Source organism: Elgaria multicarinata, chromosome 18 (assembly GCF_023053635.1).
Source record: "Elgaria multicarinata webbii isolate HBS135686 ecotype San Diego chromosome 18, rElgMul1.1.pri, whole genome shotgun sequence".
NCBI lineage: Eukaryota > Metazoa > Chordata > Lepidosauria > Squamata > Anguidae > Elgaria > Elgaria multicarinata.
Window position 1 is genome coordinate 13457004 of NC_086188.1, and position 20057 is coordinate 13477060.

Sequence of the window (20057 nt, forward strand, 5' to 3'; positions counted from 1 at the left end):
CGCAGCAGTGGGAGGCCTTGGAATCATGACGAAACCTGGCCCTCTGGGATGGCCATGCCCTGGCTCCATCCCTTTCCCACCCACCACCATTCATTGAATGGTTTCTCAGGTTTGGGGCAGTTTTTCCACCCATTTTTGAAATGCCTCTTGGGGTTTAATCCTATGGGCGTCACCCTCACTGCTTGGAAGCCTCAAAGCCCAGAGGCTTCCAAGATTCCTATGACCAGCCGGGCTGATGCCACAAGAACAAGAGGAATGGTGGAGATGACCATTGCTGGTTTTGCCAGATGGGCTTTTAGCTTGTCTGGAGAGGATGCTTCAGAGGGGAGAGAAGGAGGCTGTAGGAAGGTCAAGATAAAACATATTCTGGCCTCTCTGGTCTCTCGCCCTCACCACCCACTGGAACACCACTCCCCCCCACCCCAGGAGGTCAATTTCCCCTCCTTGGAGAGGCCGCTGGCAGAGTTCTCTCCACGCCGGCTGTGAGGGGTCAGGGGCAGATCTCTGACTCCCCCTTCTATGGTCAGAGTGCTGTCTCCGGCCTTGGATGAAGGAATCCAAGCCATCCTGTGGTCCCTGAAACAGACAACAGGATTATTCTCTTGCTTAGAAAGGCCTAGTGACTGACAGAGCTTTAATCTGCAACCTGCATCCCTTTTGCCCCACCTGACACTTGAACGCAGCTCTTGAGAACTTCCCTTAAATTGAATTTTGTCCTCTGGCTGAAAGAGGTCGTCCAGCCTTGGACTAAAACATTAGGAGGAACATCTGAATTTCAAGAAAGGTTCATCAGCAGAGCAGCCTGCCTTGGGAGGTGGCAGACTGTCTTTCACTGGAGGCGCTTGAAGCAGAGGCGAGGCATTTTGGTGAGAGCCTTCCACACGTTGGATAGCTCCTTTAGAGTTCCGACTGAAACCCAGGGTGGATTTACAGCCCCACTGCCATCGGAGCCACCAGCCTCCACTGCCGTGCCTTGCTCACGCTGGTTCTGCTTGTTCACCCAAGCACCCAAGGCTTAACCGGAGCGAGGAGAGAGCGAGAGAGCAGCGTCCTTCCTTTGCCTCATGCTCTGCCTCTGGGCATTTGTGTAAATTGGGTGCAGAGGGAGATTGCAAGGGAATGGGTGCTGTGAACTGATGTGAGGAGGAGGTGGTCCCACTTAGCCAGTGTCCCAGTGAGGGCACCTTGCCCAAAGACACCCCCTCCAACCCCCCTCCCTTGAGCCAGGATTTCCTAGCATTATGCCAGAGACGTGTTGGCTGTGTATGTGATTCTAATGAGGAATGGATGCTGGAATGTGAATGTGTTCTGATATTCTGAGGATTGCAGCTTTCTAACTGAGCTTCGGACCTGTACACTGGCCTAGCATCATCCTCATTTGGGATTGCACGGCTCCCTGACCCAGCCAGAACCCTCGTTGGGCCAGCGATCCATTCTGCTGTCCTCTCTGAAACTGGCTTGGGGGAAGGGGAAGGAGGGGGGGAGTTGGAGACGCAGCTTAACATTCTGCGAAAAAAATACACGTCCGTGACAGCGAGGGCTAAATGATTGCTCATGCAGGGTTGGAGGATCAGGCAGGGAAGTGGTGAAAGGCCACAGATCAATGGCATCTCTCGTCTCGAATGATGAGCGAGTGTCAAAGCCGGGTGCTGAAAGCCCCTGCCCAAGAAATGATGATGGGGTTGATTGATGGGCAACAGATATGGTGGAAAGGCACAGGTCGGAGGGCTTCCTGCTACTTTGCAAGGGTTTATGAGTGGAGAGGCTCAATGTAGTAGTGACAGTTCCACTGTATTCCGCACTAGTTAGATCTCATTTCCAGGTCCCGGGTTCAACTCCCAGCATCCCTGAGCTTTGGCCTTGCTGCCTGGGGTTGATGAGACTTGTAGTCCAGGACTTTATTCTGTAGGGCTGGGAAACCCTAGGGGAGCTTCCTCCATTTTGGCTTCCTCCAGATGTGTTGGGTGATGACGACTAGCATCCCTGACCCTTGCTGCCTGGGGCTGATGGGAGTTGTAGTCCCTCAAACATCTGGAGCTCACAAGGTTGGGGAGGGCCGGTCAATACCGAGTCTCCTATTCCTCATTTCCACTTGTGTGATGAGATTCCTTTAACAAGCAATGCTGGGCATGGAACATTTTGCATGTGAAGTAGGGCTGGGCAACTAGTGGCCCTCCAGATGTTTTGGCCTACCACTCCCATGATCCCTCACTGTTGGCTCTGCTGGATAGAGCTGATGGGAGCCGTAAGCTAAAATATCTGGAAGGCCATGAATTCCTCATCCCTGATGTAAAGCAGGCGCACTGTGAGCATTTAATCCCTCTCCAGGACTGGAGTCACAAAGGACCAATTAAGCTGCTTGCTGCCACCACTATCCCCACCCCCAGGGTCTTAGAGCAGGGTAGGCAACCTGGTGCCTTCCATTTGTTTTGGACTACAACTCCCATTCCTCCTTTTTCCCCTTTTATTTAGAGATTTTCTTTCATACCCCACCCCACCCTCCCCAACATGTGATAGTCCAGAAATACCAATAACTATAATAAATCAGGTCAGAAAAATATCAGAGTACATTGTTCATATGAACCAGACAGACGGCGAAGAGTAGAACAACAACTCCCATATTTATTTACAGTATTTTTACCCTGCTCTTCAGCCAAAAAAAAAAAAAAAGGCTTCAAGAGTGATTTACAAAGATTAATAATGAGACACCTACAAAGACATGATACAAAAGGAAAATGTGTTGGGAGGGAGGAGGGGGGGAAGCAAGAGCTCAGGCTTCAGTTTTTAGTTTCAAAGTTCTTGCAGGTGTTCTTTCTGGCAGGGAAGGGCAAAAGAAGTTTCCTGAAGCCGCTCCTTCTCTGGCTGTTGTATAGAGCCAGGTTGGTCTCCTCCTTGTTGTGGGGTTTATCCTGGGAGGCAAGGGTGCAACCTCCCAGTGACCGATGGACGAGGCCAGAGTCTGCAGTGCCAGGGGACTCTCAGTTCCCTTGCCATTGGCCATGCTGGCTGGGGCTGATGGGACATGTAGTCCAAAACATTTGGAAGGCACCAAGTTGAGGAAGGATTCTGTGGCATGACTCATGGTTTATCTAGCATTGGATATGTGTGCTCCCGCCAGTGTAGCACATGAATTCAGAATTTATCACTCAGCATCCTTGGTAATGTTGCAAAGTGCCTTGCATCCCATACAGTGGCTAGGACTGTCTGGATTTTGTGAAATCCGTCCTGCGTGTGTTCTGTGGATTGCGCCACAGCGTTCGTTCAGAGGCGGATCCAGGTTTTCCCCCGTTACGCAGAAAAATATACAAATAATTCCGTAGGAAAGATTGCAACAATTTACATAATTAATGCAGTACATAACATTTAATGCATTGTCCCCCTTTCCACTCCACTTTTCCTTATGTATGTTTTCCAGCAGGGCATATATCTTAGCAGAAAGTTGCGTATTTTCCTGCGAATGGTTTTGCGTAAATTTCAGGAAAGTAAAACAACAACAGCAGCAATAATCCGCAAGTCCGCAGACTCCACGCGGCCTGGGGAGGCTGGTCCGCACTGGATTCCACAGTTCGGATTCTTCAAAACCTGAACTCCTTTTAGGCCATCCCAAATGCCTCCAGCATCTGTAACAGTGTCAGATTTCTTTATCTGGGGCTGTGGGGCAGGCTGTTTTCTCCTTTCTCCTCCAGGTCATTACGCAAAGGGCACAGCAGCCTCAACATTGAGGTGCCAGCGGACTTAATCGATTGGGGGCATTGCGGAATGTGGGGAGAGAAACAGTAGAAAAGATTAAATGGCTCGACTTAGCACCGAGCCGAGATAAAAGTTCAAAAGTTTGCATTCCATTTGGGCGCTCGGTAGGGGATGAGCGCTTAAGTCCCACGAACCAATCATCAGCGGTGCTAATAAGCCTTGATGAGCTCTGGCATCAAAGCCGGGCATCAAAGCAGTGGGACATGCATATTGAGGGCACCGTTCAGAGGTCGTGGTTTAGGCCAACCTCCTGCTGGTGCCAGTCGAAGCCGCGCAATCAGATTTGGATGAAAGCACTGCCTGTATATTTGAAGGACCACGTTCCTCCAGCTCGGAACACGTCTTTCCTCCTTGGGTTGTCTTTGCGCACGGAAGCGTGCGCTCAGGGGCCCAAGCGCACGCAATGCTAGATGCATCAGTTGAAAGCTAGTGTGGCGTAGTGGCTAAAGTGTCGGACTGCGAGTCGGGAGATCCAGGTTCTAGTCCCCACTCGGCCATGGAAACACACTGGGTGACTTTGGGCCAACCACAGACTCTCAGCCCAACCTACCTCACAGGGTTGTTGTTGTGAGGATAAAATGGAGAGGAGGAGGATTATGTATGCCACCCTGGGTTCCTTGGAGGAAAAAAGGTGGGATATAAATGCAATAAATAAATAAGGTGTGTGTGTTTTATTTATATTATCACACTGATATCCCACCTTTTCCCCTCTTGCAAGGAACCCAAGGTGTCTTACAGGGTCCTGCTCCCTCTCATCTCCATTTTATCCTCACAACAGCCCTGTGAGGTAGGTTAGGCTGAAAGTTAGTGACCGGCCCAAAGTCACCCAGTGAGCTTCATGGCCAAATAGGGACTGTAACTCGGTCCAACATGCTAACCACACTGAATTAAATGAGAATTATTTAACTCCCACTGCAATTGTAATATTATAGTTCCAGATTTGAACTGACAACAGCACTATTTTCTCACCTTGGGCGAAGGAGAGGTCTGCGCCATTCTCAGTTACTGCATGCATCTCTGTATGCTACCACATTAACCACTAGATCACATTATCTTTCATAGAATCATAGAATAGTAGAGTTGGAAACGGCCTAAAGCCATCGAGTCCAACATGGTTCATGGCTTAATTTGTTTTTAATTTGTTTTTAGCTGTGTATATTTACTGTTTTATACTGTATGCTTTTATCTATATGCTGCCCTGAGTTCTTAATGATATAGGGCGGATAGAAATGTTTTAAATAAATAAATAACCCCCCTGCTCAATGCAGGAATCCACCTTAAAGCCTACCTGACAGATGGCTGTCCAGCTGCCTCTTGAAGGCCTCTAGTGTGGGAGAGCCCACCACCTCCCTAGGTCATGGGTTCCATTTTCATACTGCTATAACAGTCAGGAAGATTTTTCTGATGTCCAGCTGGAATCTGGCTGCCTCTAACTTGAGCCCATGATTCCACGTCCTGCATTCTGGGATGATGGAGAAGAGATCCTGGCCCTCCTCTGTGTGACAACTTTTCAAGTATTTGAATAGTGCTCTCATGTCTCCCCTCAATCTTTTCTCCAGGCTAAGCATGCCCAGTTCTTTCAGTCTCTCCTCTTAGGGCTTTGTTGGACCTCTTGCTTTAAATATTGGCAGTCTGTTCAGAATCAGGACAGCACCCTGTAGAGAGGGCATTAACTCGCCACACACACCCCTGCACTGTGCTCCTGAAGAACAACTACCTCCCTAGACATTGGCCATTCAGCACCTGCAGGGCATGGTGGTGGTGCCATCGGGGCTGCATGTTCAGACATTCATGCACCTTTCTCTTAATGTCTGCATTCCTGTCTGTCATTTTGCAGAACACACACTCTCTTTTTTTATTTTGCAAGCCATTCCTTTTAATATAATGCATTTTTCATGTTATGTTCAACCAATTTACTCTTTGTGTGTGCGCGGGCCTCTAAAATACAAATTTTAGTAAGCATTTTTTTTCATCTGAGAACGGCATTGCGAAATTCAGAGAAATGTGAATATGGAAGGGGTGGCTGCTTTTTGGTTTGACTATTGCTTTGGTAGGGTGACCATATGAAAAGGAGGACAGGGCTCCTGTATCTTTAAGAGGTGCATAGAAAAAGGAATTTCAGCAGGTGTCATTGGTATGCATAATAGCACCTGGTGAAATTCCTCTTCATCACAACATTTAAAGCTGCAGGTGCCCTGCCCTCTTTTAAATCTGGTCACTCTAGTATAGTTCCTGCAGCTTTAACTGTTGTGATGAAGAGGGAATTTCACCAGGTGCTGCATGCATACAAATGACACCTGCTCTTTTCTATGCAACTCTTAAAGCTACAGGAGCCCTGTCCTCCCTTTCATATGGTCACCCTAGCTTTGGGAAGTGCTAATTAAGTAGGATTGCATTAAAAATGCAAACCAAATGAATTTATCCCCAACCCTAAATGCCCTTCAGAAGCTGCACCCGTGTTTATTTATTTTCTAGCTTAGTCCACCTAGAAACATTCAGTCCTCACTCTATTTGCCCATCCCTCTCTCTCTCTCTCTGGAAACAGTATCCCACCACTTACACAAATGTTAAGCACTCCACACTTTTCACTGATGTGAGATATTCCAGGAGCAGAACTATCTGGTTTTAGTTCTTCAGAAGAGAGAGCACTTGGGGACTTACCTGTATACTATTTGCTTTATCTACTGATATATGAGCAGGGCATAGTGGAGGCAAATTTACTCTGATGAGCAGATAGCTTCTGATCCAGCATTGGTTCTGTAAAGAAAGAGCCTTTACCTTTGAAGGCACTTCATCTTCAGAGAACTCACAGCAAGTTCTCTCTCTCTCTTTCTCTCTCTCTCTCACTCACACACACACACACACACACACTTTTGCTGTGTCTCCTTTCAAACAAAAATCTGGCTCCAGAAAAAATCTGTTTGTCTCCCTGGGCCCCTTTCAATTAGGAATGAACAACTCAGTTCTATTCCTGATCAGTACCACTTTTGCACATGGCCACGTAGAGGTCTGTTCCCTCCTTCATTTCATAGGAATGAAAATTTATATTTATGCCTTTAGATACATATGTATATATTTCCTCTCAAAATACACATCTCTAAATGTATTTTGATATGTCTTGTTGAGCTGAATACCGAGTCAGAGCAGTCAGGAAACACAAAAGCCGGTGGGGAACAAGTTCCAATCCGCACATCAGTCAGCTTTTAAAGACGACTTTCCCCCTCCTGTTCTTAATTTCAAAATCCGCATTGTTGTAATACCTTTTGAGTTTTCTAGATCTCTTTCTCAGCCAAGATGTTTCAGAAAGCAGGTTGGTGGCATGGGGAGGGATGGTGGTGAGAGACCATGATAAAATGTGCTCATCTTGATATTGGTTCATCATGGTATTTATTTATTTATTTATCGTAGTTTCATTTGTTTTAATTTGCATGTTACCCTGGAGGGCCCTTTTTGGGTCCAAAAAATAATGAATGGATGATTTGATCAATAAACAAGTACTAGAGAGAAATAAGTAGGCTGGGAGGCGCAGAGCAGATCCATTTGTATCTGAATTTGCAAAGTTTAAATTCCTCAGTTAACCTTTCCTCTATCTCTGAAAGGTGTTGCCTTCCATGATGGGTAATGTGTTACAAAGGCTAGAGAATGGAGTTTGCCAGCTATCGAGAGTCATTCTCTTGTTAACTCCCTGGCCCCTTCTCTGCCCTCCAGTCACAGCTTTGGAAAACTGTGACGAAACCCATTTGCGTAATCAAGATGGTGAATGCTGTTTTGGGCTGCACCAATAGAAGTAGAGCTTCCAAATCGCGTGAGGTACTGGTTCCCCTCTATTTAGCATTAGTTAGGCCTCATCTTGTGTACGGCATCCAGTTCTGGGTGCCACACTTCAAAAAGGATGCTGACAAGCTGGAGGGGGTTCAGAGGAGGAGGAGGAGGAGAATCAGGGGTCTGGAAACCCTATGAGGAGAGACTGAAAGAACTGGGCATGTTTAGCCTGGAGAAGAGAAGACTGAGGGGAGGCATGCTAGCATTCTTCAAGGACTTGAAGGTTGTCACACAGAGGAGGGCCAGGATCTCTTCTCGATCCTCCCAGAGTGCAGGACACGGAATAACGGGCTCAAGTTAAAGGAAGCCAGATTCCAGCTGGACATCAAGAAAAACTTCCTGACATCAAGAAAAACTTCCTGACTTCCTGATTCCATTGTACGACAATGGAATCAGTTACCTAGGGAGGTTGTGGGCTCTCCCACACTAGAGGCCTTCAAGTGGCAGCTGGACAACCTTCTGTCAGGCATGCTTTAATGTGGATTCCTGCATTGAGTGGGGGGTTGGACTTAATGGCCTTATAGGCCCCTTCCAACTCTACTATTCTATGATTCCCAACCATCTTTGTTCCATTTGATAGAAAACAAATTGCTTTCAACTGCAACTACCCTCTGGGACAATGGAACCAGTTACCTAGGGAGGTTGTGGGCTCTCCCCCACGAGAGGCCTTCAAGAGGGAGCTGGACAGCCATCTGTCAGGGATGCTTTAAGGTGGATTCCTGCATTGAGCAGGGGGTTGGTCTCAATGGCCTTATAGGCCCCTTCCAAGTCTGCAGTTCTGTGATTCGATGTAATTCACAATACCATATTTAGAGGGGTTGCCGAAAGTCTGCTCTTAAGTAACGAAGCCGTCTCCTGGTCTGCTCCATTCTGTGCCCAGTCTACAGTCAACCTTTTGCAGAATTTCTATTTTTCCTCTTGACATTAGAGGCAGATGAATGATGTCAGGCCCTGATAATCATTCATCTTCTCCCCCCTCCTCTCTCCTTCTTTAAATTTATTTTCCAGAGCACGGTGGGGGGAGGGAGTTATGGGGGAAATCTCTGTTAAGAATCACTCATCCTTTCTAATAATGAGAGCTGTCATCAGCGCTGCTTGGTAGGAAATGATTTTCTCGGTAAATATTTCGCCTGTAACTGATTTATAGCGGTGGGGGGGGGGAACACCCCAAACTTCATTGGCTAATAACAGAGCTTCAGGAAGTGGGGCTGTGTGCCTGTTTCCGGCTGAACCCTCGTAATCTCACGTCACTGTTTTTTTCACCCAGAAAAAATCATCTCTGATTGTCCCAAGCGTGCCGTCAATGTGTGGCATCATCAAGCCACCTCTGGGCTGGTGCTTGCCCTGGGCAGATCTGCGCCACTCAGTCCTTCAACTCCTGTAGTCCATAGCCCGATTTGGGCATTCAAGTAGGTCCTCCCCTTACGCCAAGGCTGTACAGACAGAGGTCCCCTCTCTGCAGAGCATATAATGCAGGGAAGGAGGGTTGTTGCAAAATCAGCAGTGGGGGGAATGTTTGGAGGGGAGGGGACAGTTAGGGCCTTTAGCAGGCCACAGGTTGCCCGTATCTGCTCTGTGGGATCATGAGTGCAGGGGTGACAATGCCAACGACCACATTCCTTCAGGGACAATCCGTCACGGACCACATATCAGCAGTGGGCAGGGCCAGAGCCAGAAGTGGGCAGGGTATTCCCTTCGTCCCTTCTCTCACTTTCTGATACCCCCCACTCTCTCTCTCTCTCTCTCTCTGTGTTTCTGACACTTAAGAACATATGGTCATAAGAAGAGCCCTGCTGGATCAGACCAAGGGTCCATCTAGTCCAGCACTCTGTTCACACAGTGGCCAACCAGCCGTTGGCCAGGGATGAACAAGCAGGACATGGTGCAACAGCACCCTCCCACCCATGTTCCCCAGCAACTGGTGCACACAGGCTTATTGCCTCAAATACTGGAGATAGCACACAACCATCAGGGCTAGTAGCCATTGAGAGCCTTTGCCTCCAGGAACTTATCCAACTTCTATCTCTTTCTGACACCATTTTCTCTCTAGCTTTCCTAGCACCACTCTCTCTCTTTTCTGATGCCCATTTCTATCTCTGTGTTTCTGATGTCACTTTCTCTCTCTGTTACTCTATCTCTATCTTTCTCATGCTGATCTCTCTCTCTCTCTCTCTCTCTCTCTCTCTCTCTTTCTAACCCCCCTCTCTCTCTGGCACCCTTCTCTCTCTTTCTGACACTTTCTCTCTCTGGCACCCCTTTCTCTCTCCATTTTTTTTACACCACACCTCTCTGACATTGCTTTCTCTCCCACTTTCTGGCATCCCGTCCTCTTCTTCTTCTCTCTCCCTGTCTGATAAACCCTCTCTTTCTCTGACACCCTCTCTCTTTCTGATACTTCTCTCTCTCTCTTTCTCTGATACCCCTTTCTTACACCTGCTTCTCTGTTTCTCTTTTTGGTACCCCCTCTCTTTCTTTCTGATCTCTCTCTCTCTCTCTCTCTCTCTCTCTCTCTCTCTCTCTCTCTCTCTCTCTCGTATCATTTTTTTCTTTCTCACTTTCCCTCACAGAACACCATTGCACCAGAGGTCTGATCTGATCCCTTGCAGAAGACTTTTGAGATTAGGCTGAGTACTGCATGCACTTAGGCTGAGGGCTGCTAGTTGCCCACCCCTCCAATCATATTTGTGGCTTTGAGGACTGTGGCATCTGTCCGCCATGGTTCCTGGATCTCTGCCCTACAGTATCTGCCCCCCCCACCCCAGTTCTGATGTAAAAACCCCAGAGCTGCTTCTAGAGATGACCTTTGAAGGGAGCACAAGAGATGCCATTGATGTGACAAACCTTGTCCCCACGAACAAGCCTTTTGCAGGTTGGTTGGCTAGGAAGGTTGTCAACGAAGATCCGAGACATTAGATGTGCAGAAAGTTTGGAATGTCCTTTAAAAAACGGGGGCGGGGGGAGAGTCTTGTCCGGAATGTGTGAGACTGATGGAATCGTTGGTGCTAATGACCCCAAAACTGAATGATGGATGGCAATACTTAGGAGAAAGATTTCATGATTCTGCGGAGTCATGCTTGGGGAATAAAGGCTCCATAAAGGCATCTGATGGAAACTGGAACTGTTGCCTAAAGAGAATGAGTCGTTATTCAGTCTGGTGATAGGGAATGAGAAGTAGAGGGTTTCTACAGCTCTCGAATTCCGAATTGGCCACCACTGCTATTCACATCAGTGCGGCTACATGTTTCTGAGGCCCCTCGGTGGGTCTACCTTCCCAGCTCTTGCTCTTATTCCTCTTTCATTGCTCACTTGCTCGTTTGGTGGGCAGAGAACCAGGGAGCACATAGGCAGGGGCACCTCTTCTTCCTCCTCCTCCCCTTCCTCCTCCATACCACCGTCATCTGTGCCAGAGTGAGAGGCCGTTGAACAAGCAGGCAGCAACAGTGAAAGAAGAGAAGCAGGAGTTTCTTGGCATTGGCCCCTGCTGGGTTGTGGGCCCTCGGCCTGTGCTCAACCATGCCTACCCTTCATGCTGGCCATGAGCGACACCAGTCCTACAATTATACCAAACTTTCCAAACAAATATGCACTCTGTGGCCAACATTGAAATCATGCTGAGCAAGGTGGCGATAGCACATGATATCGAGACACTGATAGCACTCTTCAAATGCTTCAAAGGTTGTCACACAGAGGAGGGCCAGGATCTCTTCTCGATCCTCCCAGAGTGCAGGACATGGAATAATGGGCTGAAGTTACAGGAAGCCAGATTCCAGCTGGACATCAGGAAAAACTTCCTGACTGTTAGAGAGTACGACAATGGAACCAGTTACCTAGGGTGGTCATGGGCTCTCCCACACTAGAGGCCTTCAAGAGGCAGCTGGACAACCATCTGTCAGGGATGCTTTAGGGTGGATTCCTGCATTGAGCAGGGGTTGGACTCGATGGCCTAATAGGCCCCTCCCAACTCTACTATTCTGTGATTCTGGTGCTGGTTACAGTGGGGCTGATGTAGACCACCTAACTGATCCTGCAGTGGCAGCCAGCAGAGGGTCACTGGGCTGGTGTGGTGGTGGTGAGGATGAAATGCCGGCTGCATAATGTCAAGGTTCCATCACCTCCCTTTGATTCAATTGTCCCTTTGGCTAAGGAGGGCGAAGGGCTGCAACATGTCCCTCTCTCCTGCTTCAGACGTGGAAATGAACGTCACGTTTTTCCTGTGCTAGGAAACAATTAGCACATTAGAGAAAGGTTGCATAATTGTTTTCCTTCCCCGATTTCTCCTTCTCCCTCCACCCCCCCCACCAATGCCCCTTTGTGAGTGGTGTTGTTTAATAAGGCCTGGTAGGCGCTGGAGGTGCTGCAATGCAGTCATTTCGAGGGCTTTTCCAGATGCCCACAGAGCTGGAGGACATGTGCTTTGAACAGGCATGCAGGAAGGATGTCTGTTGTTGGTTGAAAGGCACGAATACCTTGCTTGTCCCTGGCACTCTCGCTTTCCCCTTGTGTGACCTCCCAGGGATCCTCTTTCTCTTCTGCACTTCCAAAGCTAAAGTGTTTGGAACCTAAATCTGGACATGGGAGGCAGTGCTGGATCCAGGTTTTTGGGGATTCCTTGGACAAGACACCCTCAATGTGCCCCCTGCCTAAGAATGTCAGGAGAGCCATGCTGGGTCACATCAAAGTCCATCTAGTTCAGCATTCGGTTCACACAGTGGCCCACCAGCTGCCCACAGGGAACGCACGAGCCAGACATGAACCCAACCGCACCCTCCCACCCATGTTCCCCAGCAACATCCTCCATGCTTCAGTGAGTCTACCTTTTCGCCACCATTGTCACCTGCTTGTATTGCTCTTCATGTTCTCATCATTGCTACCACTGGCTTCCTTAACAGGTAGAGAGCCAAGAGGCAGCTCATTCTTCTCACCACCACTGTTGTCTGGGACAGAGCAAAAGGCAGGCAAAGAAGCAGGTTGCAACGGTGAAGAGGAGGAGGACCAAGCCCAGTGAGCTCTTGTTAGTGGGACACAGCTGGAGTGTGGGCTCTCGGCATAGATTATAGTATGACATGGGAGAGGGCCTTCTCTGTTGTGGCACCCCGGTTGTGGGGCTGCCCTCCTCTTAGAAGCCCGACTGGCTCCAACATTGGCCTTTTTTCAGTGCCAAGGTAAAACATGTTTATCAAAGCCTGTGAGGACTATATTTGCCTAAAAGCTGCACATAGTTTTAACTTGCTTTTGAATTTTCTACCGGTTTTAGCTTGTTAATAGTTTAATAACGTTTTTAGCTGTGTACCTTATTGATTGTTTTATACTGCTTGCATTTATTTTCTCTAGATGCTGCCCTGAGATCCCAATGGTATAGGGTGGGATGCAGATGTTTAAATAAATAAATAAATATTGTAGTATCACCAACATCACAACATGTGATGCATTGGAGGCCGGGGGATGTCTCCTCATCAAACTTCGCTTTCCGAGACCCTATTTCAGTGAAGCGTTTAATACCCTGCTCCATCACATCACGCTTTCCATGGGCTGCTCCTCCGATCGAGGAAGTTAACAAGGTCTTTGCTTAGAGCTCAGCGTTGCTGCTCAGCTGAACTGCATGCTTGAAGGCAGGGTTGCTCTCTGCAAGGAAGAAGAGGAATTGCACAGGGACAGAGATGGATGGGGCGGCTCTTCCTAAAACACCTGTCACTTGGGTATCAGGGGCAGGAGAAAGCGTAAGATGTATTGTTCCAGTCTTGACATCAATCAGGGATCGCTGCCTAGGCAAGATAAATTGGGAAGAGTTAATGGAGAAATAGCCATGCAGAAATGGCCAGGCTGTACTGTCTCCGGAGTCTCGGTTTCTATGGGCTTCCTTTCCACCACAAGAGGGCAGAATGCGCTGTGTTTAAGAGAGACACGAGCTCAGTCCATGGTCCGTGGTGAAGAGATCTTTCCTTTCCTTGAAGGAAGCATAGACCCCGAGGTAGGGCTGATTCCAGAAATTCCCCTTTTATTTATTTATTTGATGGGTACCCTGTCTTTCTACCGAGAAAAATGACATTCAAGGCAGATTACAATCATAGAGGAATAAACCGATTCAAACAGTAATGCAACAAATACATGAAAACTCAATTAAAAGCAAACCAATGGAATGAAAAACAGCATGCCTTTGCCTGCCAGTGGAAGGACAGCAGAGGAGGCGACAACCTAGCTGCCCTCAGCAGGGAGTACCACAGCCTGGGTGCAGCCACCGAGAAGGCCCTTTCTCCATCACCACCAAATGTGCCTCTGAAGGCATGGTACCGAAAGAAGAGCCTCTCCCAGGCAGGCTTGTATGGGAGAAGGTGATTTTTCAGGTAGCCTCGTCCCAAGCAGTATAAGGCTGTATAGGTAATAACCGGTGCTTTGAATTGCATGCAGAAGCAGATATCTAGCCAGTGAAGCTGTTGAAACAAGAAAATCACATGCTCCCTGAAACTGCCCCCAGTCAGCAGCCTGGCCACAACATTGTGGACCAGCTGAAGTTTACAAACAGTCTTCAAAGGCTGCCCCATGTAGAACTCTTTACAGTAGTCTAAACAGGAAGTAACTGAGGCATGTGTGGCACAGGTGCAGTTCATACACCAGCTTCAGCTGCACAAGCCAAACCAAAAGCAAAGTTTATTGTATCTTAGCAAATTGCCATTATTCACAATTAGAATAATAATAATAATAAAAACCAAACCACTATATAATTTAAAACGCTGCTAATGGACCATCAGAAGTTGAACAATTTTCCATACAGTCTTTAAACTTTATAATATGCATGTTTAGAGCATTGACAAGGCATTTAGATGTTTGGAAAGATACGTATTTGTCAGCCTCAGACAATCGAAAACAAACCTTTACGAGGGATGACCTTCCCTTCAACGATCTTCGCAACAGATGAATATATTTGGTTCTAAGATCATTATAGATAGAGAATTCTAGCAATGCATGAATAATAGCTTCAGTTGATACAGAATTGCAGCCGCACACTCTGTCCTCCTTAGGAACTCCCATTGTGCTGACCTGCCCAATCTGTCAACGGGAATACATTTAATCTTGCCCGAGTGAAGGCTACCCTCATTGTCATATTTGGGAGATCACAGAATCACAGAATAGTAGAGTTGGAAGGGGCCTACAAGGCCATCGAGTCCAACCCCCTGCTCAATGCAGGAATCCACCTTAAAGCATCCGTGACAGATGGCTGTCCAGCTGCCTCTTGAAGGCCTCTAGTGTAAGAGATCTACCAGGTATTTTGGAAAACATAAATGCAAAGGCATAAGCTGCACAAACTGATGAAGCCTGAGCATCCCAGTTCAAGGGCAAGTAGGAGTTCAGCCAGACTGAGTTTCTGAAATTCACACTCATCCTTCGTGTGGTCTACCCTGTACAATTGCGCATCGGAGGAACATAAAGTTTTCAACTTGTACAGAATATGGTTGCAGGTGGATGAAAATGGAATTTGTCATATGATTTTAAAAGTGCATCCAGTGCATTATTACACGACCGGTGGTTAAATTCCACATCACCCTAAGATTGGACTTGGTTTCTTCAGTTTGGTAAAGCTGCAATCTTAGGCACATTTACCTGGGAGTAAGTTCCACTCAATTAAGTTGGATGTAATTCCGAGCAGATGTGCATAGGATTGCCCTGCAAATTGGACTTGTATTGCATTGGTATTAGTTTTTTTTAAAAAAAAACCCTCATATCCCTGAAGATTGCACCTTATCCTTTTAAATTACTAAACTGCAGATACCCTGCAAATTGCACTTTAATTTAGTAATTTGTCCATTACCTTTAAACCACCATTTTGACTTAAACTTGCTTAAATACTTTTACATTTATTTATTTTTCACTTCTGGATTGCACTTCAGGATTTAATTACTTAGCTGCATAGTCTCAAGTTATCCTGAAGTTAACTTGAAGATCCACTTCAAGATTCACTTCAAGTGAACTTGAAGTTAACCAACTGTACAGGGGTTCAACTAGGCACTTGGAAAAAAGTATGGAGGGGCAGGTCCATAGGACACAAATTGGCATAAAATGTGGGTATCTTGATTCATATCTATCTGTGAAAATTTAGAAATAGCAACTTGAATTTATTTAAATTTCACAGGAGGAACTGCTGGCCAATTCAACTCTCATTCAATGAATTTGTCTTCCATGAATTTGTACTCTGGCCTAGATCTTCCAAACCAATGGAAAGCATCCCCCCCCCCAAAAAAAAAGCTTAATTGCCTTGCAGGGAGAGAACATTTGGGGTATGTGTGTGTGTGTGCAGCATGTGGACAGGGGACAGTTAACCCTTTGTTCATTGTTTTTAACTTTTGTAAACTGCCCAGAGAGCTTCGGCTATGGGGCAGTATATTAATGTAATAAAATAAATAAATTTTCTCCCCAGCTGCAATCCCCTCTGAAAACCAGCCCCTGCATGGCAATGAAGCTAAGAATAGTTACATGAAGATAAATTTTAGCTGACTATTATTAGAGAAACTGCTTGATTTTAAAATTAGTTCAGCAGTGGGACCATGTACTTGGAGAGGTGGTGGACTTCCTCTCTGGAGGTCTTCAGGTTGAGGTTAAAAAGCCACCTGTTGGGAAATGCTCCCATTCTGGATTTCCTGCATTTATTTATTTATTTATTTATTACATTTTTATACCATCCAATAGCCGGAGCTCTCTGGGCGGTTCACAAAAATTAAAACCATTCAAAGTATAAAACAACAGTATAAAACCATAATATAAAATACAATATAAAAGCTCAACCAGATAAAAACAGCAGCAATGCAAAATTACAAATTTAAAACCATGTTATTTAAAATTTATAGATTGTTAAAATGTTGGGAGAATAAAAAGGTCTTCACCTGGCGTCTAAAAGCATATAATGTAGGTGCCAAGCGAACCTCCTTAGGGAGCTCATTCCACAGGCGGGGTGCCACAGCAGAGAAGGCCCTCCTCCTGGTAGCCACCTGCCTCACTTCCTTTGGCAGGGGCTCACGGAGAAGGGCCCCTGAGGATGACCTTAGGGTCCGGGCAGGTACATATGGGAGGAGGCGTTCCTTCAGATAACCTGGCCCCAAGCCGTTTAGGGCTTTAAATGTTAATACCAGCACTGGAGTGGTTGGTTTTAATACCAGCATTTGGAGTGGTTGGTTTTAAAAGAGAGCAGGGATGGAGTTGGCATAACGGAAACCTTGTGGAATGGAGCGACTCAGATGGAGATGGTTATCTCTGGATACAAACTCTATTAGAAGAGCAATCGTCTATGGTTTCCAGGACTTGGAAACCATAACCACAGTGCTCTTAAATTCAATTTATATGTAAGTGGGAAATTGCCGTGGAAGTCCAACCGAGTCACATTTGACTCCAAAAAAGGAAACTTCTCAAAAATGAGGGGACTGGTAAAAAGGTCATTAAAAGGGAAAATCAGGAGGGCGAAATCTCTCTAGGAACCCTGGAAGTTACTCAAATCCACAATAATAGAAGCTCAGCTACTTTGTACACCATAGGGCAGGGAAGTCAAGAGGTCAACAGCACGGTCAAGCTGTTTCAAGGAAGCTTTTAGAAAAATGTCTTACTTCAATACAGAACAAGGAAACCTGCACAGAAGAAACTTCCACAAGGAGACATAATAATAATAATAATAATAATAATAATAATAATAATAATAATAATAATATATTTCTTACCCTCCTCTCCAATTGGATCAAGGCGGGCAACAACAAGAAGCATAGAATACACAAAATACTGATTAAAAACATAGCATACACTGTTAAAAACATCCTAAAAACATCCTAAAAACATGTTAAAAGTATCCTAAAATTCCACTGGATAGACAGCTAATCACATTTCTGGAGCTAATCACATTAAGAAGAGCAATATTTTTTTAGAAAAATCATCAGAAGTAGGTAACTGGTTTGATAGGCAGTGGGACTGTTGGATAACAAAGGAGTTACAGGTGTACTAAAGGAGAAGAAGGAGATTGCAGAGAAGTTAAATGAATTCTTTGTGAATGTTTTTACTGCAGAAGATGTAGGGCTGATATGTAGGCCTGAACTGATATTTTCAGGAAGGTAATCTGAGGAGCTGAGGCAAATAGTAGTGACAAGTGATGAAGTTCTAGACCTTATTGATAACTAGAAAACAGACCAATCACTGGTTCCAGATGGCATCCATCCAAGGGTAAGAACTCTAATGTGAAGTTACTAATCTTCTAACAAAACTCTGTAACATGTTCCTAAAATTGGCCTTTGTAACATGGGACTAGAAACTGGCCAATGTAATGTCCAGTTTTGAAAAAGACTCTTAGGGGATCTAGGAAATTACAGTCTTCACATCTGTTCTGGGTGAATCGGTGGAAGATAAAATGATTGAGCATACAGAAGGGCAAACGATGCTTAAAAAGAGTCAACACGGTTTCTGTACAGATAAGTTCTGTTTCACTAAGCTTTTAGAGTTCTTTGAGAGTGTCAGCAATCACGTTAATAGGGATGAGCCTGTAGGCATTATTTGCCTGGACTTTCGAAAGGTTTTTTGATAAAATCCCCTCTCTAAAGACTCCTGAGCAAACTTAGCAGTTATGAAATAAGAGGAGACATCTCTTATGGACCACTAACCGGATAAAGAACAGAGAACGGAGAGTAGGAATAAATGGTCAGTTTTCACAACGGAAGGATGTAAATAGTGGGGGCTCACAAGGATGTGTATTAGGACCAATGCTTTTCAATTTGTTCATAAATGATCTGGAGTCAGGGATAACCAAGTTTGCTGATGACCCCAAAATATCTAGAGTGGTGAAAACAAAAAGAGTTTATGGAGCGGTCCGGAAGGGTCTCTCCAAATACAAGCAGGTGACAATGGTGGCAAAAAGGTAGATTCACTGAAGCATGGAGAATGTTGCTGGGGAACATGGGTGGGAGGGTGCAGTTGGGCTCATGTCCGGCTCGTGGGTTCCCTGTGGGCAGCTGGTGGGCCACTGTGTGAACCGAATGCTGAACTAGATGGATTTTGATGTGACCCAGCATGGCTCTCCTGACATTCTTAGGCAGGGGGCACATTGAGGGTGTCTTGCCCAAGGGATGCCCCCATAACCTGGATCCGGCACTGCCTCCCATGTCCAGATTTAGGTTCCAAACACTTTAGCTTTGGAAGTGCAGAAGAGAAAGAGGATCCTTGGGAGGTCACCCAAGGGGAAAGCGAGAGCGCTAGGGAAAACAAAGGTAATTGTGCCTTTCAACCAACAACAGACATCCTTCCTGCATGCCTGTTCGAAGCACATGTCCTCCAGCTCTGTGGGCATCTGGAGAAGCCCTCGAAACAATGGCATTGCAGCACCTCCAGCACCAGCAGGCCTTCCTAAACAAGGCCGCTCACAACGGGACTGGAGGAGAGAAGGAGGAGGAGGAGGAGGAGATGCCGTTGCTTACTTGCTCCCTAACCTTTTCTATCCCTATCAAGCAAGCAAGTAGAAGCAATGAGAATATCCTTTGGGGGGAAAGGATCAAGCGAAAGAGCAGCTTTCTCGTGGGGAGGGGATCAAGGGAAGGCATGAATGGGCACCTGCTGGGGACCCACATCCTAGCAGGGGGGCACTTAAAAGAGCCCCCTGGACTTGCTGCTCCTCTCCCCCATTGCAACCTGCTTGCTCACCTGCCTCTCACCCTGGGCCAGGCAATGGTGGTGGTAAGAAGGAGGACCAGTAGATGCCGCTGCCGGCCTGCTCCGTGGCTCTCTCTGCCCATTAAGCAGTGATCGCAATGAGAAAACCCTTCAGGAAAAAGTATCAGGAGAAAGAGCGACTGGGGACAATGGCAGTGAGAAATCAGAGGAATGGGGTGTCTTGAAGGATGGGGTGTTTTGCCCTAAGGCCCTCCAAAAACTGGGGCTAGCACTGCTAGGGATGCTGGCCGCTGCAGTCCAACACAGCTGGCAGCCACCATAGAATCACAGAATAGTAGAGTTGGAAGGGGGCTATAAGGCCGTCAAGTCCAACCCCCCACTCAGTGCAGGAATCCACCTTAAAGCATCCCTGACAGACGGTTGTCCAGCTGCCTCTTGAAGGCCTCTCGTGTGGGAGAGCCCACAACCTCCCTAGGTAACTGGTTCCATTGTCCCAGAGGGTAGTTGTAGTTGAAAGCAATTTGTTTTCTATCAAATGGAACGAAGATGGTTGGGAATCACAGAATAGTAGAGTTGGAAGGGGCCTATAAGGCCATTAAGTCCAACCCCCTGCTCAATGCAGGAATCCACCCTAAAGCATCCCTGACAGACGGTTGTCCAGCTGCCTCTTGAAGGCCTCTAGTGTGGGAGAGCCCACAACCCCCCTAGGTAACTGGTTCCATTGTCGTACTGCTCTAACAGTCAGGAAGTTGGGGAAGGTTGGTTTTGCAAGGTGGGGTCATGGGGCTTTGGCCTTCTGCAGCCAACCTGGAACCTGCTGGCTTCCGGCCACCCCTGCCACAGCTGGCAAGGTGGGC

At 46.7% G+C, this 20057-nt stretch overlaps 2 protein-coding genes across 2 annotated transcripts in view; both read left to right on the plus strand.

Annotated features, from left to right (window-relative positions):
* Positions 1-20057, plus strand: part of VSIG10 (V-set and immunoglobulin domain containing 10) — a 497585-nt gene that overhangs the window by 178366 nt on the left and 299162 nt on the right. The gene's annotated exons all lie outside the window — the stretch shown is intronic.
* KSR2 (kinase suppressor of ras 2) overlaps positions 1-20057 on the plus strand; it is a 227243-nt gene that overhangs the window by 92289 nt on the left and 114897 nt on the right. The window lies entirely within an intron of this gene.